The sequence below is a fragment of the Monodon monoceros genome, unplaced genomic scaffold, assembly GCF_005190385.1.
Source record: "Monodon monoceros isolate NGI ecotype Baffin Bay Population unplaced genomic scaffold, NGI_Narwhal_1 Super_Scaffold_21, whole genome shotgun sequence".
In the NCBI taxonomy this organism is placed as follows: Eukaryota; Metazoa; Chordata; class Mammalia; order Artiodactyla; family Monodontidae; genus Monodon; species Monodon monoceros.
In genome coordinates, this window is record NW_021703778.1 from 159,963,381 (window position 1) to 159,982,192 (window position 18,812).

Below are 18,812 nucleotides of genomic sequence, written 5' to 3' on the forward strand. Positions count from 1 at the left end.
ATAGAGTTACAGATTCAGAAAACAAACTTATGGTTACCAGGGGGTGAGGGAGAGGGAGGGACAGCTTAGAAGATCGGGACTGACATAAACACACTACTATATATAAAATAGATAACTAATGGGCTTCCCTGGTGACGCCATGGTTGAGAGTCCGCCTGCCGATGCAGGGGACACGGGTTCGTGCCCCGGTCCGGGAGGATCCCACATGCCGCGGAGCGGCTGGGCCCGTGAGCCATGGCCGCTGAGCCTGCGCATCCGGAGCCTGTGCTCCGCAACGGGAGAGGTCACAACAGTGAGAGGCCCGCGTACCGAAAAAGAAAAAAAAAAACAAACTAAGCACAGCTAATAGTTATGGAACACCTTTCATCTGCCAGGCACATGTTCTAAGGTTCTTAAACGTATACTCATTTAAACCTGCACCAATCCTAGCAGGAAGGTACGGTTCTTATCCTCACATACAGATAAGGACACTGACACACAGAGAGGGTGCGTAACTTGCCCGGGGCAGCAGCCAGTGAGGGGCAGAGCTGACAACACAAATCTGCACACCAACCGCTTTGCTGCGCCACCTCCCAGTGAAGGGCCCTGGAAGGCTGACCCGAGGCATTTGTGTTTTATTTCAACGGTGGCAGTAACTCAACCTAGGTTTTGGATGGAGGTGACACGAAGGACAGGCTGGAATGCAGATCAGAGGCAGAAAACCAGGACAGGGAAGCTGCTGCACGAAGTCCAGCAAAGAGCAGTAGCGCTACCACTGGGATGGTGGCAAGGGCTACGGGAAAGCTGGATTCGAGACACTTCAGAGGCGAAACTGACAGAATTTGGTGCTTGAATGCAGGAGAGAATCAAAGATGATTCTGAGGTTTCTGACTTTGAATACCGGGCTGAAGGGAGGAACCTGCTAAGACAGAAACATTCAAGAGGCAGAACAGGTTTAGAAGGTGTGTCAAGATACCCCCATAAAAATAATTTACTCAGGCCAAGAAATGATTATCTCAAACTGACGCTGAATGACTATCCAAACCCCAGATAACCCCCATGTTCGGTAACTTACTAGGAGAACTCATAGGACTCAGTATATAGCATAAATGTTCATGGCTATGATTTATTTCAGCAAAAGGATACAAAGTGTATTCAGCAAAGGGAAAAGGCACATGGGGTGAAGTCTGGAAGAAACCAGGCACAAGCTTTCACGAGTTCCCTCCCAGCGGTGCCCAAGGTTTTTATCGGGGACTGCGCACAAAGGCACCCCCTGCCTGGCTCGCGTGAAAACCCCAAATTTCTTCCATCATCACATTGTTTATACAAACAGTTAAGCCACAGTGAACCACTCTTATTACCAGTTCTGGAAACCTCTCAAAATCTAAGTACCCAGACACCAGCCAAGGGCCAGCTTTGCAAGCAAGACTTGCTAAGAAGACGCCAGACAGGTTAAATTTTTTTCTCCACAAAAGGACAAGTATTTATGTTTTGTACAGACGATGTTTTATTTCCAACACACAAGTGCTCGAATTTTAGACACTGGAGCAATTCTTCAGTCATGTTCAGATTATGAAACTGAAGTCAGTACTTTCCTCAGACCTGAATATAATACCAAAAGCAAATAGCAAATACAAATTCCCGGGCAGGGCTAGCAGGTTCCGAGGCTGCTTCTACTCCCCCTTGCTGTCCAGTTGGAGTGTGAGCTCGGAGATGACACTTTGCATTTCATTATTAAGGAAAGCAAACATGAGGTCTGCTGCAGAATCAAACACAATTAAAACTTTAATTAACTGAAACCCAGCGAGCCCCCGTCTTCAAATAAAAACATTTCCAGGTGGCAGGGAAAGCAGACGATAGAGATTATTTCACTTCTGAGGGAAAGGGGCAAGTCAGATGCTCCAATTGGGGATTTATTCAAAGCAATCATTTCTTGCCGCCTCTCGAGGGTGGACACGTATTTTACATCAATTATTACAAACCGAACACTGAAGGGCAAAATGCAATGTCCTCCAACACATCAAGTATTCGTTCAGCATATTCTAACTATTAGCAGAAAATCGACACACAGATTCAGAATAAATTTTAAGTTCAAACACAAGGCGTGGTAGTTCTGTAACCAGGGTGCCGAGGTTTCCCAAACTCAGTGTTAACTCGGGTTCTGTGGTACGAAGAAAATCTCTTGAACGTTTCCTTCGGAATCACCCACAAACTTCTCCCCTCTCTGGAAATGGAAACTTCTGTGAGTGAGCTAGTCTCCAACCATCATGCAAGAATCAAACCCAAGTATTATTAGCAGGGGGACAAATCCCTCGTGGGTCTCTCTGCTCACACCTGAAGGAACAGGAGGAAGGCCTGCTCTCCCATTGGCAAAAAGAAGCTTCACATCAATAAAAACTTCAGGTAAGGCAGGGAGGGCTAAGATTCAGGCACCTGGGCCAAGAACCAAACAAAACACACCTCCAGGAAGCATCAGAGGTGAAAAAGCCTTTCAAGCACTAAGAGAATTGCTATGACGGCTATACAACCCACCACAATGGTAGAGAGCACATTGAGTTGACTGTAACCCAGCCCCAACCAAACGTGAGAAGTTCTATGAATGATCTTACATGTAGGGAGCTGAGGTCAAGGGGGAAGGATCCTTCTTCTCCAGGTCCAAAATAAAGAAACTGCATTCTCACCACACTGCCCATTCACCATCCAGACTTTGGCTTGAAGACACACTGACCAAATAAGATGTTCTTTAAAGGGAGGCTGTCTTTGTATGTTCTTAAGAGATATGGCGTTCAATTTTCTTCATTTAGAGGACTTTTAATGAGCTTTTAAAATTTCTTTCCTTTCCTGTCGTTCTTCTTCCTTTTTTTTTTTTTTTTTTTTAAACAAGAAACCCAGTAAGTACAAATACAGATCAACTGATTTTTCAGTATCTGAAGAATGCCAGGACATCGATCTACCACTCCAGGCCCTAAACTGGATTGTCTCGCTGCCTTAAAGAAAACCAATACCTTATTTCCTGAACAAAAGCAAGGAGTTTTTAGGTGCTATAACCTCATTGCAAAGCCTTTTACCCACTCCCTACTCTTTTGGCCCCAAGATCGCAATCCTCTTTGGGTAACAGGACGGTAGCGGGTGCCAGGGCGGTACCTGCCTTTGCTTTCCCGCCCTGCTCTATGGCACTGCTCACCAGGGGCTGTGGGGGGGGGGCCAGCGTGCCAGGGTTCAGGGCCCCATAATGGCTCTGTTCTTCCAGGGCAACTGTTAATAATTAGCAGGAAGCATTCTGTCTTTAAATCTCACAGCTTGAACAGTAAGGCCTCATAGTGCCAAAGAAACCCTGAATTCTACAGAAGTGAGACTTCCTTCTGCCCATAGAATTAAATGGCCCCATTCATCCTTCAATACACAGTTTTGAAGCGCCTGCTCTGTGCGGGGTGCTCAGTCTGAAGGTGGGAGAGCGAAGGGGAGCAAGATAGAGGTGGCTCCTGTCCTTACATAACTTGGAGTCGACAGACATGACTGTGAAGTATGAAAGCTAGACAGACGAAGCTCAGGCCATCTGAGGACACAGGGCTCGGGTCTGCAGGGCTGGTGGAGGGAAGGACAGAGAACACAGGGAACGATGCGGCGGCATAGGCAAAAAATGAAGGAAATTTGGTAAGGGTGCAGGAAGAGGAGTTGTAAAGCTGTCAGGAGCCATAAGCACAGAAAGCCTCTGAAAGGAACCGACAAGGGCAAGTAGACGTTTCAGGAGGCTCACTCCGGCCACCGGGAGTGGGGAAGCACACCAGGAAAGAGGCGAGGAGGAGACCAAGTGAGAGGCATCGGCAGCTCTCCAGGTTAGATAGCCATTAATTCATCCATCCATTCAAAAATATTTATCTTGGGGCTTCCCTGGTGGCGCATTGGTTGAGAGTCCGCCTGCCAATGCGGGGGACGCAGGTTTGTGCCCCGGTCCGGGAGGGCCCGTGAGCCATGGCCGCTGAGCCTGCGCGCCCGGAGCCTGTGCTCCGCAACGGGAGAGGCCACAGCAGTGAGAGGCCCGCGTACCGCCAAAAAAAAAAAAAGCCCGTGTGTATGCATTATTTTTGATGGAGCAGCTAGGGAAAGCATCTTTGAGAAGGTGACATCTGAGCAAAGACCTGGAGGAGGAGAGACCAGATGCAATGACATCGACACTCAGAAGGAGGCAGCACAGGGGATGTGGGAGATGGCCTGTTCCTGGCAGGGAGCAAAGGCAGGCGCGGGGGATGGCGAATCGTGCAAAATCTGGAACCAAACCTCCAGGGGTCACACTATGGCTCCTCATTTACCAGTGCTGTGACCTTGGGTCTGTTTTAGAGACATATTTTAGGGGCATGGAATCCTGGTGTGGTGCCCCTTCTAGCTCAGTGCCTCAGTTTCCTCACAGTGCCCTTGGCAGCTCCCAAGATGCAGCTTAATACAGTTTTGCAACCTGCCACCAACATCATATAGACAAACATCCGGTGGAGAGCCATCAGCACATCATGTCTGCGAGGATTCAAGACTGAAAAGAGGGCAGAATGAAAAGTCTCCATCAAATTCCCAACTTGGCTAATGTCAGCAATACCCAAGTAACATCCCCATTAGCCAAAGTGATCTGACCGTTGGATGTCAAAAAAATCTGCGAAGTTTTCTGTGTTTCAATTGGCTAAATCAGTCCCATTACAGAAGAGAAATTATTAATACTTTCAGAGAGGTGGGGGACATTTCTCTCATTTCATGTAGAAAATGTTATTTATGCTTTTGAAATATTTATCAGTAGCCAGAGTGCTGGAAGCATTAAGATAACCACAACCTGAATGTACTGATTCGGTTTGAAACATCCAGGAAGTGAGAGAGAGAGAGAGACAGAGACAGAGAGAAATGCATACGTACATACCCACATCTTTACCAGTTTAAGGCAAAGAAGTAGGAAAAATAAAGCTATAGTAGGATGAGTGGGAAGATAAAAAGAAAGTTACCTTTTGGGGAGAGAACCTGGGAACATAGAGATTAAGAAGGTTTATGAGGAGGAATAAACAAAACAGCATTGAACCCTGAGTTAAAAGCTACATAACTTTTTCCTTTGATCTCTCAACCACAGGATGCAGAGACCCACGCGCTTGGGTCCCCTGGAGACTGCATTAGGGTGTATGAGTAGCCGAGAAGGCAAAGGTGACGGTGAGAACCCTCCAGCTCCAAGGGTCCAGCCTCCCTAGTACTACAGCTGTGTACATGCAGAACACTGAGCAGCTCAGAGGCTAGCCCTGCGCTTCTTAAATCCAAATGTGCACGTGAACCACCTGTGCTGATCCTGATCTCGTAGGTCTGGGGTGATGTCTGAGAGTCTGCATTTCTCACAAGCTCCCAGGGAATGGACAGACCACTAGTCCTTAAGCCCCAGCAAGGCCCTAGAGCTGCACCGTCCAATGCGCTAGTTACTCGCCATGTGATGGGTTTACATTCAAATTCAAATGAAGTGAAATTAAAAATTCAGCTCCTCGGTCAAACTGGCCACATCTCCAGTGCTCGACAGCCACCTGTGGCTAGTGACTGTGCCTGGGACAGCATGGATACAGAACATTTCCATCATCACAGAAAGTTCCATTGGACACTGCTGCTCCCACCTAGAATGAGTCCTTCCTGTACTCATGCTTTAGCCTCTAACTCTGCACCATATCAAAGATTCCCTAAAGCACCAAGGAACCGAGGTTACTGTGGCCCTTTCTCCCACCTGCCCCATTTCATGCAAGAGGAAGAGGTAAACCGTTCAGTACAGAGGAGGATGGAGAACACACCACTAGAAGGTAAAGGAATTTAAATGGATACATTTAGTTAATATCTCAGTAAGGAGGACATTACCCGCTCCCTCGTTTATCACTCACCACCCACTCTGGATGGTAGGTATCACTGGCCCAGCTTTACAGATCAATGAACAGACAACAGGAGAGGCTATACTACTTGCCCCATGTCAAGAGCTAGTGGCAGGTGGCTTTGTGCTTAGGTGTGTGTGACTCCCAAGCTCATGCTCTGTCCTCAGGGGCTGTGTTAGCTATACTGGGCGTTACCTGTGCCTCTTGGGGACCAGGCCTAGCCCCTGCCCTGCCAAGTTAGGCATCGGAGCTGCAGCCCTTGAAGACAGGTGTGGTCGTATCTCCCAACGCTGGAGAGCAGCCCCAACCAAGACGCTATTCATGGAGACTCAGAAACAGTCACAGAGACCCTTTAATCCAGAAAACACTTTAATCAATGATAACAGGCAAAGCTAGTTAGTATTTATCTCATGCATCCTCACTCAACAACTGTTTAGCAAACAGCTACCAGGTACCAGGAACTGTGTGGACCCTGGAGGTAAAGAATGAACAAAACTATAGGTCCCTGCCCTCCTGGAATGGACATCTTCTTTTATACATGCTCTTGAAAGAAAAGACCTCTCTTAACCTTTACATATTCTATACCTAACTCCACTTCTCTAGATACTTTAAAAAAATATTAAAGAATGAGGAATGAGGGCTTCCCTGGTGGCACAGTGGTTGAGAGTCCGCCTGCCGATGCAGGGGACGCGGGTTCGTGCCCCGGTCTAGGAGGATCCCACATGCCGCAGAGCGGCTGGGCCCGTGAGCCATGGCCGCTGAGCCTGCGTGTCCAGAGCCTGTGCTCCGCAACGGGAGAGGCCACAGCAGTGAGAGGCCCGCGTACCGCAAAAAAAAAAAAGAATGAGGAATGAATAAAACACATGCATATTTCTAATCTCAAGAGTTGCAGAGCCTTTTAACTTTGCTCCACCTGCCGACCTGAGGAGGACCATGAGTAAATCAAAACTTCTCTTTGGCTACCTGAACACTCGGCTCATTTCACCATCCATAGCTCTCTCCAGCGGCAGGAAAATTCACCCAGAGTGGCGCGTACAATCACAGACTCACTGGACTTTAGTCAAAAGTAATGAATTTTGTGATAGAAAATTGATCTCTCTTGTTCACACAATACAGGCTCTGTCGAGAGAGCAAACAAATAGGGCTGTAAAAATTAATTGAAAAGAAAGGGTCTAATTAAATTTTTATATTAGTGTACATAATGGCCAGAAATAGTAAACACTGCTTTAAAAAAAAAAAAAGAATCGGAGCTGTAAAACAGCTAAGAGCTCTATGGCTCTTCAGATAACAGCAACCACTGATCACTCTTCAGGGCGTACACACAGCTTCATCTTATTTTCTAACCCCCAGTAAATGACATAAAGTAGAAAGACTAGAGACCTGTGAAATATTTAAGCACTTACCATTTGGTCCAATTCTACAACTATTTACTGAGTGCCCCCCGGTGCCTGACACCGAGATCCATCCATTCCCTCCACTGATGTTTACCGGTGTCTAACGCACACACATCCACGCACAGCCCGACCTGGGCTGTAGGGTCCTTCTAGGTGGTTAAATACAATCATGGCTCTGGGAGATGATTACGATCTTTTAAGAGAAACAGCACATGTACACACAGGACCACACTATAAGGCAGTATGTGCCAAATATCATCCAGGTGGTTAGGGAAATTTATTCTGACATGCAGTGAGCGTTCAAAATTTGGTTTCTTGGAGAAGGTGAGATTTACCTGCAAGACTGCACCTGAAAGGGCAATAAGTATGCAGAGCTGTCTTGCAGAAAGAGAAGAATGCTCCGAATATTTCTCTCCCATTATATATGCCTAGAGATCTCATTCCTGACTGGGCATCCCTTGCTGGGAGCTTGGCTACAGACATCTTTGAGGTGACCGACCCTGGAATGCTGGGGATGGAGCTTATAGGATCCAGAAGTGACAGGTGTGGAGACAAGGTTTAAACTGGACAGGAAATTTACCTACAGCTTCAGGTGCAGAAGGAGTGGGTAACCTGAATCTAATGAGTTTATATAATTCCACAGGTGAACAGAAAGATACTGGTAAAAGGCATCCCCGCCCCCAAAAAGCCCCGTGGAAAGAAGCCCTCTGAAATTGATGGGTCTGTTTAGAGATAGCATCTTGCTTTATGGAGCTTCAGGGCAAGCTTTCAGACTTCTGGTTTACCCCTTCTGTGGGACCTCTAAGTGCTGCAAGGCCTCCGACCCCAGCAGAGTTGTGCAAGTCTCCCCACCAGGCACAAGTGAGCCAGGAACCCACTGTAACAACATAAAATAGGGCCTCCTCACGAAGGCTGGCTGATCACGAGGTTTCTAGCTCTGAAACATATTATAATAGTATCTAATAATTCTAATACAATTACTATTAAAATAAGCATAGACTGCTGGAGTCAGAGATGATCCAGCCCATACACATCATTTTACACAGCAAGCAAGTGCGATCCAGAAAAAGGAAGTGACTTGGGAAAGGGAGCACGGCTAATCAGGACCAGTGTCCACATTAAAAAAAAAAAAAAAAAAAGCCAGGTTTTCAGACTCCCAGAACAGTGCTCTCCCAGACTGCATGCTAGTACCTTCCAAAACAGTCATCACCACAATCAGTTCTTCAGACTTAGGAAGATTAAACCACAGCACGTCGTACAGGTGACAGGAAGCAGTTCTCGTGATACATCAGATTTATCATAAGTCCGCCTTTCAAACTAGAGTGTGACAGGAAACCAGTTTAGTCATCAAAGTGTCTCAAGTGACTTGAACAAAGCATGGCACGCGGGAGCTCCAGCAGCAATGGATGACCGAATAGTGAAACATTCCAGCTTATCCAGCCTAGGGGGAGGAAATGAATGCTTTGCTTTATGGAAGATGGAACCTGGGAATCCACTGGGGGCTCTGGAACAGGTAATGAAACCATGAAGAATTCCATGGTCCCAGACAACACCCCCATGAGGTGAGTTCAGCAGATGAACTGGCCACATCATGGCTGTTTAATAAGATGAAGAGCAGGTATCCTCCACTTAGACGTGGAGGGAGAAAGACACAGGAGAGGCAGTAAATAACTTGCTCATATCATTCAGCCACGTGACTGGCACAGGCACGGAGACCTGGACTGAAATCATAACCAAATACCCATCACAGAACAAGCCCATGACATGGGTAATGGTTTCACCTCACAGCAGTGCTAGGTATTAATTTCTCACAGTTGATGACACTTTACACACACTTTAAAAATTGGAGTTTTATACAAATGAGGCAGGGTTCAAACAAACAAAAAAAACCCCAAGCCATTTCCCATTATTTCCAGAATAACAACTGACGAAGTCCTCAATGCCTAAAACTCTGAACATGGCAGAATCCTGGCTGCCAGTGGTCCTGAGCCAGGGGCGATTTTGCCCCCCAGGGGACACAGGACAATGTCTGGAGACATTTTTGATCATCACAAGTTTGGGGTGGGGGGGGCGGCCGGTGCTGCTACCTGCTCTTGGCAACTGGTGGGTAGAGGGCAGGGATGCTGCAAACCATCCTACAATGCACAGGACAGCCTCTCACAACAAAGAATTCTCGGGTCCCAAACATCAACAGTGCCAAGGTAGAGAAACCCTGGTTTGATTTCAAATCACAAGGTTACGCTGAGTTTTGAGGTAAATATCATGATGTATTCCCCTAATTCAGGGAGATTCTACCAGCCTCACTCATGGCGAATTTCAGGTAACATAAGAATAAACTATTTCTGAAATACTTCCTGAGCTCCCAGTAAACCGAGTTAAATACCTTCACTGATCAAGTTCAGAGGCATTTTCTCTCAGTTTCCTTTATCGTGGATGCTGACTTAAGGGCCGCAGAGATTCCGATGGGGTCGCTGCAAGCACAGGCCAGCTGTTTGTCAATATCTGTGGAGGAACAGGAAGCAAAAGGGTGCCTGCAGGCCAGAGAGAAATCTCCAAAGTCCTCAAGCAGAGCCAATCAGTGACTGCCATCTGCTGCAACTTTTATGGGCAGAAGTTGCCTTGCATCGGGAGTTGCAAAAACCTTCTTGGCTCCGAGGAAGAAGCACACGTCCACTTTCTGCTATCTGGCCGCCCCTGGTCTCACTTCTGGTTCACCGTGCTTCTTCTGATTCTCATACCCAAACGTGTGACGCATGAGCGGAGAATGGAGACAGTGGGAATCCCTATCACCTGCCTGTGGGTAGTAGCCTTTCACTTAAATGGCTGTTTGCAGCGAGCCTGGCGGTCTTGTAAAGGAAGAGGGAAGAGGAAAGGAGAACAGGGTATTTGTCAATGGGTCAGGGCTAAAGGTCAACGGACGAGAGGGGTGAAACCAAGAGAAAAACCATGATATATGTTTCTCCTTGGCCTTCCAAAAGAAAATTGTGGGTTTATCCAAATGTTGCAGTTGGAAAATCAGAGCTATTAGACGGAAAAGGTCATCTGCTGAGCAGGAAGGACCCACTGCTGTAAAATGCATCACCTGAGAAAATGCTAGCAGTCATCACCTGCCAGGGAGTCTAGAATCAAGGCCACATGTGGCCATACTCTGCTCCAGGGATTCCTAAGCGCAGGAAGCCTGCCTAGGTGGCCTCAGAAACCTCAGTGCCTGGGCCTGCACAGGGGAAGGGCCAAAGGAAGGAACAGGTGTTAGAGTGTGAAACGAGGTCTGCTTAAAACAAGTGTTATGCTGCCTTTATTATTATTACTATTATTATTTTGTGGCTGGATTCTTTTAAATTATTATTGTGATAAAATATACGTAGCATAAAATTTGCCATATTAACCACGTTTCAGTGTACAGTTCAGTGCACTGAGTACATTCACATAGTTGTACAACCGTCACCACTATCTATTTCCAGAAGTTTGTCCTCATTCCAAACAGAAACTCTGTACCCAGAGTGGTTTAATATCACTACCTCCTGGCTGCCCCTCATCTCAACCCCGGGTAACCTCCAGTCTCCTTTCTGTCTCTATTAAGTTTAAGTGGAATCATACACTTGTCCTTTCGTGTCTGACTTGTCTCTCTTACCATAATGTCCTCAAGGCTCACCCATGTTGTAGCACATATCAGAATATCGTTCCTTTTAAAGGCTGAATAATATTCCATTGTACATATAAGACTTGTTTTGTTTATCCATTTGCCTTTGACAGACATTTGGGTTGTTTCCACCAGGGCTGCTTTTTATTTGTTTTTTGAATTTTTTCGCTGCGCCGCGCAGCATGTGGGATCTCAGTTCCCCGACCGGGGATCAAACCAGCTCTCCCTGCACTGGAAGCGCGGAGTCTTAACCACTGAACCACCAGGGAAGTCCAGGGCTGCTTTTTAAACAGGATGATTTATGGATTTGGTAGAGCGCTGGTGTTGGTGAAAGAGGATGAAGAGTAGACTCAGGTTCTGTCTGCCACTAACTCCCCACGTGATCTTGAGATCCACATGAGTCTCAGGGTTTTCACTTATAAAACTGAGGAACTGAAATGGACCAGTGATCTCCAAAATATTTTTGGCCATCATCTATAGTAAGGAATAGAGTTTTCATTATGACTGAGTTTACACAAACCCACATATATAACTGAAACAAAAGTTTCACAAAATAACATTTACCCTCCTATGTGCAACCCACTCTGGTATTTTCTATTCTATTATTTCTCACTAAAAAAAAAGAATGGTTGTAAGCCCTACATTGATTTCACAACCCATTAGCGAGTGGCAACTCATGCTTTGAAAACACCCTTATTTTAGATTACTTTTTCCCAAATTGGTGTTCCTTGGTACATGTTGGTAAGTGTGCCCCCCCCAAAAAAGTATCTGTCTAATAAAGTGTGGGAAAAGATCTGAATTAGCTCACTACAAAGTTATCACGAGCTGCATTTCCCAAATTTATTGGCCATGGAAAACTCCACACATATTCGATAGGAAAGTCCTAACATCTCTGGAAATGTTCACTGTAGTACCCGTTTGGGGAAACTAAACTGGGTGGTTTTAGGTTCTTTTCTGCCCCACTTTCTATGACATGGGACAGTAATTCTCAGCATGATTTTTCTGGTGCACGCTATAGAGGGAGACAAGCACCCTTCACAGTAATGCTATATCTGACTCCCAGAGTCATGCCATTCATCTATTCACATAAACGTCTGAAAGAAAATAATAGACTTTATTTTTTAGAGAAGTTTTATGTTCACAGCAAAAAGTTCCCCCAACACACACAGCCCACTGCACCATCAAGAGCCTATATAATTTTTAAAAATTCCCTCTAGTGATTCTGACACCCCACCTCTTGTTCCCTTAATGCTGATCTAGAGACTTCGTTAAAACTACATCTTCCAGGACTAACTGCAAAACAGCTCAATGGTCTAGCACATTAATATCAATTGATTCTCTCAAATTTAGTATCATTCCTACACCTTTTTATATTACTGGAAATGTCCTTACTTGTTGCATTTTGCCACCCAAGTAGTCCACTCAACTTGGCACATATAAGCCAAAGTGACCAGAAGAGCTTTATCATTTTCCACAATCTAAGTCTTGCCTTAGCAACCATACACTTTCACAGCACTATTTTGATAGTTATTTACAGTTTAATTTGTATACATGTGGGTCAACCAGAATTAGCCAGGTATTTTCGGAAGAATCTTCACTTGCTTATTCTGTACCGAAATACAGTTAATTCTGTGTCTTTCATCCATTTTATGATTTCAATATCAAATAAAGGATGCTAATTACATTTATTCATTTGATTTCACAAACATTTACTGGGTTCATACATATTGGAGGTTCGGGTCAATAATTAGTTTTTTTAAAAGAATGTTTACAAAATATATTGCTTTAACAACCATGACCAAAAAACTTAACCCCAAAAGGTAGTTAGCTCTTGTCAGTTCTCCCTACAAACATATTTTTTTTAATTACACATAAAAAATGATTAGAAAGATGGCTGTGTGGCCATTTATTCCCAAAGATGACAGAGTATTTAAGCAAGCTTAGAGGAAAAAACAAAACCTCAATGATCTCTGAGAATGGAATTCATCGGCAAGGCAAGTCCTTTTTTTTTAAATTTTAATTTGTTTCTACTGAAATTGAACATATGGCAGACACTGATTTTCTTTTCTTTTCTTTTTTTTCTCTTTTTCTTGACCACGCCGCACGGCACTTGGGATCTTAGTTCCCTGATCAGGGATCGAACCCGGGCCGTTGGCAGTGAGAGCGTGGAGTCCTAACCACTGGACTGCCAGGGAACTCCCCAAGGCAAGACCTTTAATATGGAGAATGTTGAATTTCTTTATTCTTATTAATCAGTCAGTATAAATAATCTCCCAAATCATAAAACTCAAGCCACAAGTTTGAGCAAATATTGCATGATTCTCCCCCACCTCACATCTACATTTGCTTTTCTATTTTGTCTAAAACAGAAGCGATCCTTACACAAGCATGGAGTGTGCACGCACACACACACACACCCCACGGCCCTGACTCACTTCCCTCTCCGTTTCCCTCTGCGGTGCCCTCCTCCATCCACACGAGTCAGGCCCCTCTCAGCTGCCTCTCCACCCCGCTCCCCACCAAGCCCCAGGGATCTCCCTCCAACTGTCTCTGTTCCCTCCTCGCAAGCTGTTTCAGACCTTCATCTCCAAAGATGTGATCTACTGCAGGGGCCTCTGAACTGCTCTCACCTCCATCTGTCCCACCCTCATTACGCTACAGAACTGAAAATGCCTTTTAAAAAGGAATGTGCCAGGGCTTCCCTGGTGGTTCAGTGGTTAAGAATCCACCTGCCAATGCAGGGGACATGGGTTCAAGCCCTGGTCCGGGAAGATCCCACGTGCCACGGAGCAACTAAGCCCGTGCATTACAACTACTGAGCCTGCGCTCTAGACCCCACGAGCCACAACTACCGAGCCCACGTGCCACAACTGCTGAAGCCCGCGCACCTAGAGCCTGTACTCTGCAACAAGAGAAGCCACTGCAATGAGAAGCCTGCGCACCGCAATGGAGAGTAGCCCCCGCTCACTGCAACTAGAGAAAGCCTGCGAGCAGCAACGAAGACCCAACGCAGCCATAAATAAATTAATTAATTAAAAATAAAAACTGATGTGCCAGTCTTCCTTTCCCAGGCTCACCCCTCCAACTATCAGATACTGGAGAATATTTCCATAGAAGGAAGCGACCACAAGGTGCCAAGTTAAGGTGGGAAGAGCTGAGTCTCTGGAGTCCCAACAGGGAGAGACTGCTGGCTCAAGTCCCAGCTCAGTCGTTCACGAGTGACTTGGGTGACCTGCCATTGGCAGGCACAGGACTGCCTCTCTTAGCCTCAGTTCTCTAAAATGTAAAACAGTGATCAAATCAATCTCATCACATTCTTATAAGAATTAAGACAGATTGCATACATGATGTCTGTTAATACCAAGCCTGGTACATAGTAGATGCTCAATAAATGCTTGGTTTTCTGCCTTGATTTAGGGTTCAATGCAGGAGGAACTAACTGAATTCTTTATATAGGCATACTTCATTTTATTGTGCTTCACGTGATTGCATGCCGCAGATAATTGCATTTTTTACAGATTGAAGGTTTGTGGCAACCGTGAATTGAGCAAATCTATCAGTGCCATTTTTCCAAAAGCATTTGCTCACTTTGTGTCTCTGTGTCACATTTTGGTAATTCTCACAATACTTCAAACTTTCTCATTATTATTATATTTGTTACGGTGATCTGTAGTCAGTGATCTTTGATGTTCATACATACTATGACTCACTGAAGACTCAAATGATAGTATTTTTTTTATCAGTAAAGAACTTTTAAGTTAAGGTATATACATTGTTGTTAGACATAATGCTATTGCACGCTTACTAGACAACAGCAGAGTATAAATATAACTTTTATATGCACCGGGAAACCAAGAAATTCCTATGACTCACTTTATTGCAATATTCCCTTTATTGCAGTGGTCTGGAACCAAACCCACAATATCTCCAAGCTCTGCCTGTAATCCTATAGTGCTAAAGAGCTCACATCCATTACATAGTTTTTTCATAGAAGTTTGGAATATCGGGTGGAAAGAGATTTTTGTTTGACTCTGCATCAAAGAGTTGTTGTATTAGAGAAATTCACGGTGGTTCTCCTATAACTTTGACTTCAACACCAGTGATGACAGAATATTCCGCATCTAAGAGGGGAGGGTAAGAGGGGGTTAGAAAGAGGGAACTTCAAAGGGCTTAAATAATAAAATTCCATTGGAGTTACCATATGCCCCACCCTGCCTTTCTCAAGAACAGCCCATTACAGAGCTTGAAGGAGGCACTGCTCAAGTGAGGGGGTCCTCAGAGTCAGGCCACGATGTATGGCCAGAACACCTCCTGCAGAATCCAGGGCCTGTGGTATCACCTATTTGTGAGTTCTGAACCCAGATTTTCAAGTACAAAGAATCAAGATCATCTTTTAGCAGGGAGGGAGGGATAACATTTGGGTGACTTTCTTCTTGAGGGATGAAAGGGAAACAGTGAGATTTCCTGGGAGAGAGAAGCAAGATCTGGAGCAGGGGGGGAGACGGGCTTTGTTCTCATCAAAGAAGAAAAGAATGTAGGGGGAAAAACTAATGAGTTACTGCCAAGAGATTTAAACACGGATTATGTATCTGGTAGAGAATGCACACAATTGAGTGTTTTGGCCGGCCTGCGGTGAAAACTTTTCCCATTATGATTAAGGAAGGGGGAGCCCAAGTGCCTTACCTTTCAAGTGCTCTGTTCCGCAGTAAGTGTTCAGAGGAAGTTTCCTTTCAGTAAGGAGCAGAGGGAGGCTTCTTTTCAAAGGAATAATGAATGAGACAAAGCGAGAGCAATTCCTGGCTGGCACCACCTTACATGCATTTGAATTTTCTATGGCAGCTGCAAAATGTTTAGTCCTCTGATAACATTTGGTGCCTTGGAGTCAACAGCCTGGAATGTGTAACCTTTCCATCACAGAGTCACCTGGTGGGTCTCTGAGGCTTCGAGAATGACCCGGTCCAAAGGGTCAGGCTTTGTGATACCCAGAGGTACACCAGGGCCTTGGCAGACAGATGGGGAAGGAGATGGAAGGTCAGAGACACCAACACTACAAACCCGCTCAATCACCGTCAGAGGGAAAGGATACAGAGTGAGCTGCCCCCCCCCCATATGTCCCTTGCCTCAGGACAGTAAAGGGAGGGAGGGCATTACAATTATTCCGGGGCATCCCTGAGCAACTAGAAGAATGTGTTTTGCTCTGTTCTCATAATCTGCACTCTGCTATCTAAGGGAAATCATTGATAAATACCTATTGAGTAACACCTGCATGCAGGGTTAAAGCGCAGGGAAAGAGAACTAAAGAATCCTGGTTTTCACAGATCTTAAATCTAGTGGAAACTACGGAAGATAATATATAAAAAGAGGCCTTACAATGCAAACCAATATTTAGGGGCCAAATTGGTATGCAGCATGTGTAAAAACAAGACTGTACAATTACCAAAAGAGTGTCTTGCGAAGGTGAAGAAGGAGAAATTAAAATGCATTGATTTTCCATGGGCCAGGCACAAATGCATTTGATACAGTCCTTTACTTAATTTAATACCCATGGCACCCCTTTGAGACAGGTATTCTTTTTTTTTTTTGGCCACGCCACGCAGCATTCGGGACCTTAGTTTCTTAGTTCCCCAACCAGGGATTGAACCCGCGCCCCCTGCAGCGGAAGCTCAGAGTCTTATCCACTGGACCGCCAGGGAAGTCCTAAGCTAGGTATTCTTATGCCACAACAGGAATGACAAAACGCAACTTGGCCAAGATCACACAGATAGGGAGTGGCCCAGGCAAGGTTCTAACCCGCATCTTTCTGAGACGTACTGGGATTTGCTCTAGGCCTGGTTTGATGGTGGTCAGCCTGCAGGAGCTGGGAGGGAGCCTGGGGATGGTCAAGTGGGGTTCTCAGGCTGTGCTCCCTGATGTGCCTTGTTGCACGTGAGAAGCTGAGGCCCAGGGAAGCAGAAGGACCTGCCCAAGGGCACCAAAGCTCATCAGAGACAAGTCGCCTTGTGTGACTTCCGGTCTACCACAGGGCAGGATTCTGACAGGTGGGGAGGGTCGGGGATGCCAGCACCCCACTGTGAGACCGTAAGATCTTTAGCTCTTCTTCGTTTTTCTGCTTTCTTACTGTTCTTCCAGACTTGCCTCTTCCTCCTGAGGACGTCACAGCTACTGCACCCGTCCATGTGCCTGCAGGACCAGCTAGGGTCCACTCCCCAGCAAGTGTGGGCAGACATGAGGCCAGGCAGGGGGCTGTGGGCCTGAGGAACTCACCAAAGCCCATCAGAACACCCACTTCCAGTGGTTTTCTGCTGGAAAGTTTAAAAGGGGGGGAATCTCTCTATGTTCCTCAATTTCTCTACAAGCAAAAAAGGAAATGGGGAGGGAAGGAGGGAGTCAATTTCTAGGTCAAAGGAATCCTAAGATACTAAACTCTGCTCTCTTTATCATTAAACAAAATCCTTTCACTGAAAGTCCCACAATTGCAGAGGGAAAGGGAGAGGGAGAAGAGAAGAAAGAGGAAGAGGAAAAGGAAGAGGGGGAGAGGGAGGGGTGGAGGAAGAGGAGGAAAGGGGAGGGGGATGGGTGGTAGAAGAGGGTGAGTAGGAAGAGAAAGCCACTGAACTCCTACTTGTTTCCTATGAATGTTTTTTTTTCCACTCACTTTTATTCTTGCCAAGCTAGATGGGGGTGGGTGGCGGTGTGTGTTTGCGGGGGTGGGGGGGTGGGGGGGTACTAGTGTGTTAGAGAGATATGGGTGGCTAACAGACTTTGACCAAAAGCTTCCATTTAAAGTAGATAAACACACCGTATACAAGTCTCTACTTGGACTACTGTGATTAAGCAACTCAATCTAAGAAGATAAGGATTAAGAAATGTGTCTAAAGGGTTTATGGATGCTGTCTCCAGATGAATGAAAAATCAGCAAGAGTTAGCAATTAATGTGGGATTAACGTGTGACGCTTCTCACACTCTTCCTGCACCTTTCACATACACAGCAGAGTCTCAAAGATGGTTTGACAAATAACGCGATGTGGCCCTTACGTAAGAAAAAACAGAAGGTTAAGAATGTGACCAGAGACCGGCCCAAAACATGTGATACCACAGAATAAGGACAGGGGTTTGGCTCTTTCACAGAGATTTATACAAAGGGTGGGTGTTGCTCTCATTAATTCAGTGGATAAACAATAGGAGGAAGGTCTGGATGATTTGATGGACAGCTTTTGGAAATGATCTTCTGCTTGGCAAAACACCGCAGTGATAATTTTCTTCACACGGAAGGAAATGCAAAGAAGTGTCACTAAAACAAGAGAGGTAATTATAGGGCAGGAATCAAAATACTGGGTGACACAGAATGAAGAGTAACTAAATTAGTCCCATTATGGCCTTGAAATCTGGACTTAACAATTTCAAGAGAAGAATCTGACCTCTCATTTCTGAGTAACAAAGCCATATCTTCCCTGTGTTTTGTTTCCAACCTACACTGTGGGCTTGGAGAACTACAAACACCGCGCTACCAAGTGATATTCCATTACTCTCCCGTGCTGGCAGCTCAACAGACTTAGAAACACAACATTGCAAGAGCTGGAAGGGACGACCTTGCAATTCTCCCAGCAATAATTAAATCTCTTCAAGGGACCCTGGCAGCTGGTCATCTCAACTTGACTAGCATCCCAAGAGTAGCTGGTTCACACACTACCCAAACACTTACCCACCCAAACAGTTACCCACCCACCCAAAAAGTTACCCACCCACCCAAACAGTTACCCACCAAAACAGTTACCCATCCACTCAAACACTTACCCACCCAAACACCTACCCATCCACCCAAACACTTACCCACCCAAACACTTACCCATCCACCCAAACACTTTCCCACCCAAACATTTACCCATCCACCCAAACACTTACCCATCCACCCAAACACTTACCCAC

General features: G+C 45.6%; 1 protein-coding gene across 7 annotated transcripts in view; it reads right to left on the bottom strand.

The window, feature by feature from the left end:
* The window catches only part of FOXN3 (forkhead box N3), a 403,885-nt gene that overhangs the window by 155,802 nt on the left and 229,271 nt on the right, over window positions 1-18,812 (bottom strand). The window lies entirely within an intron of this gene.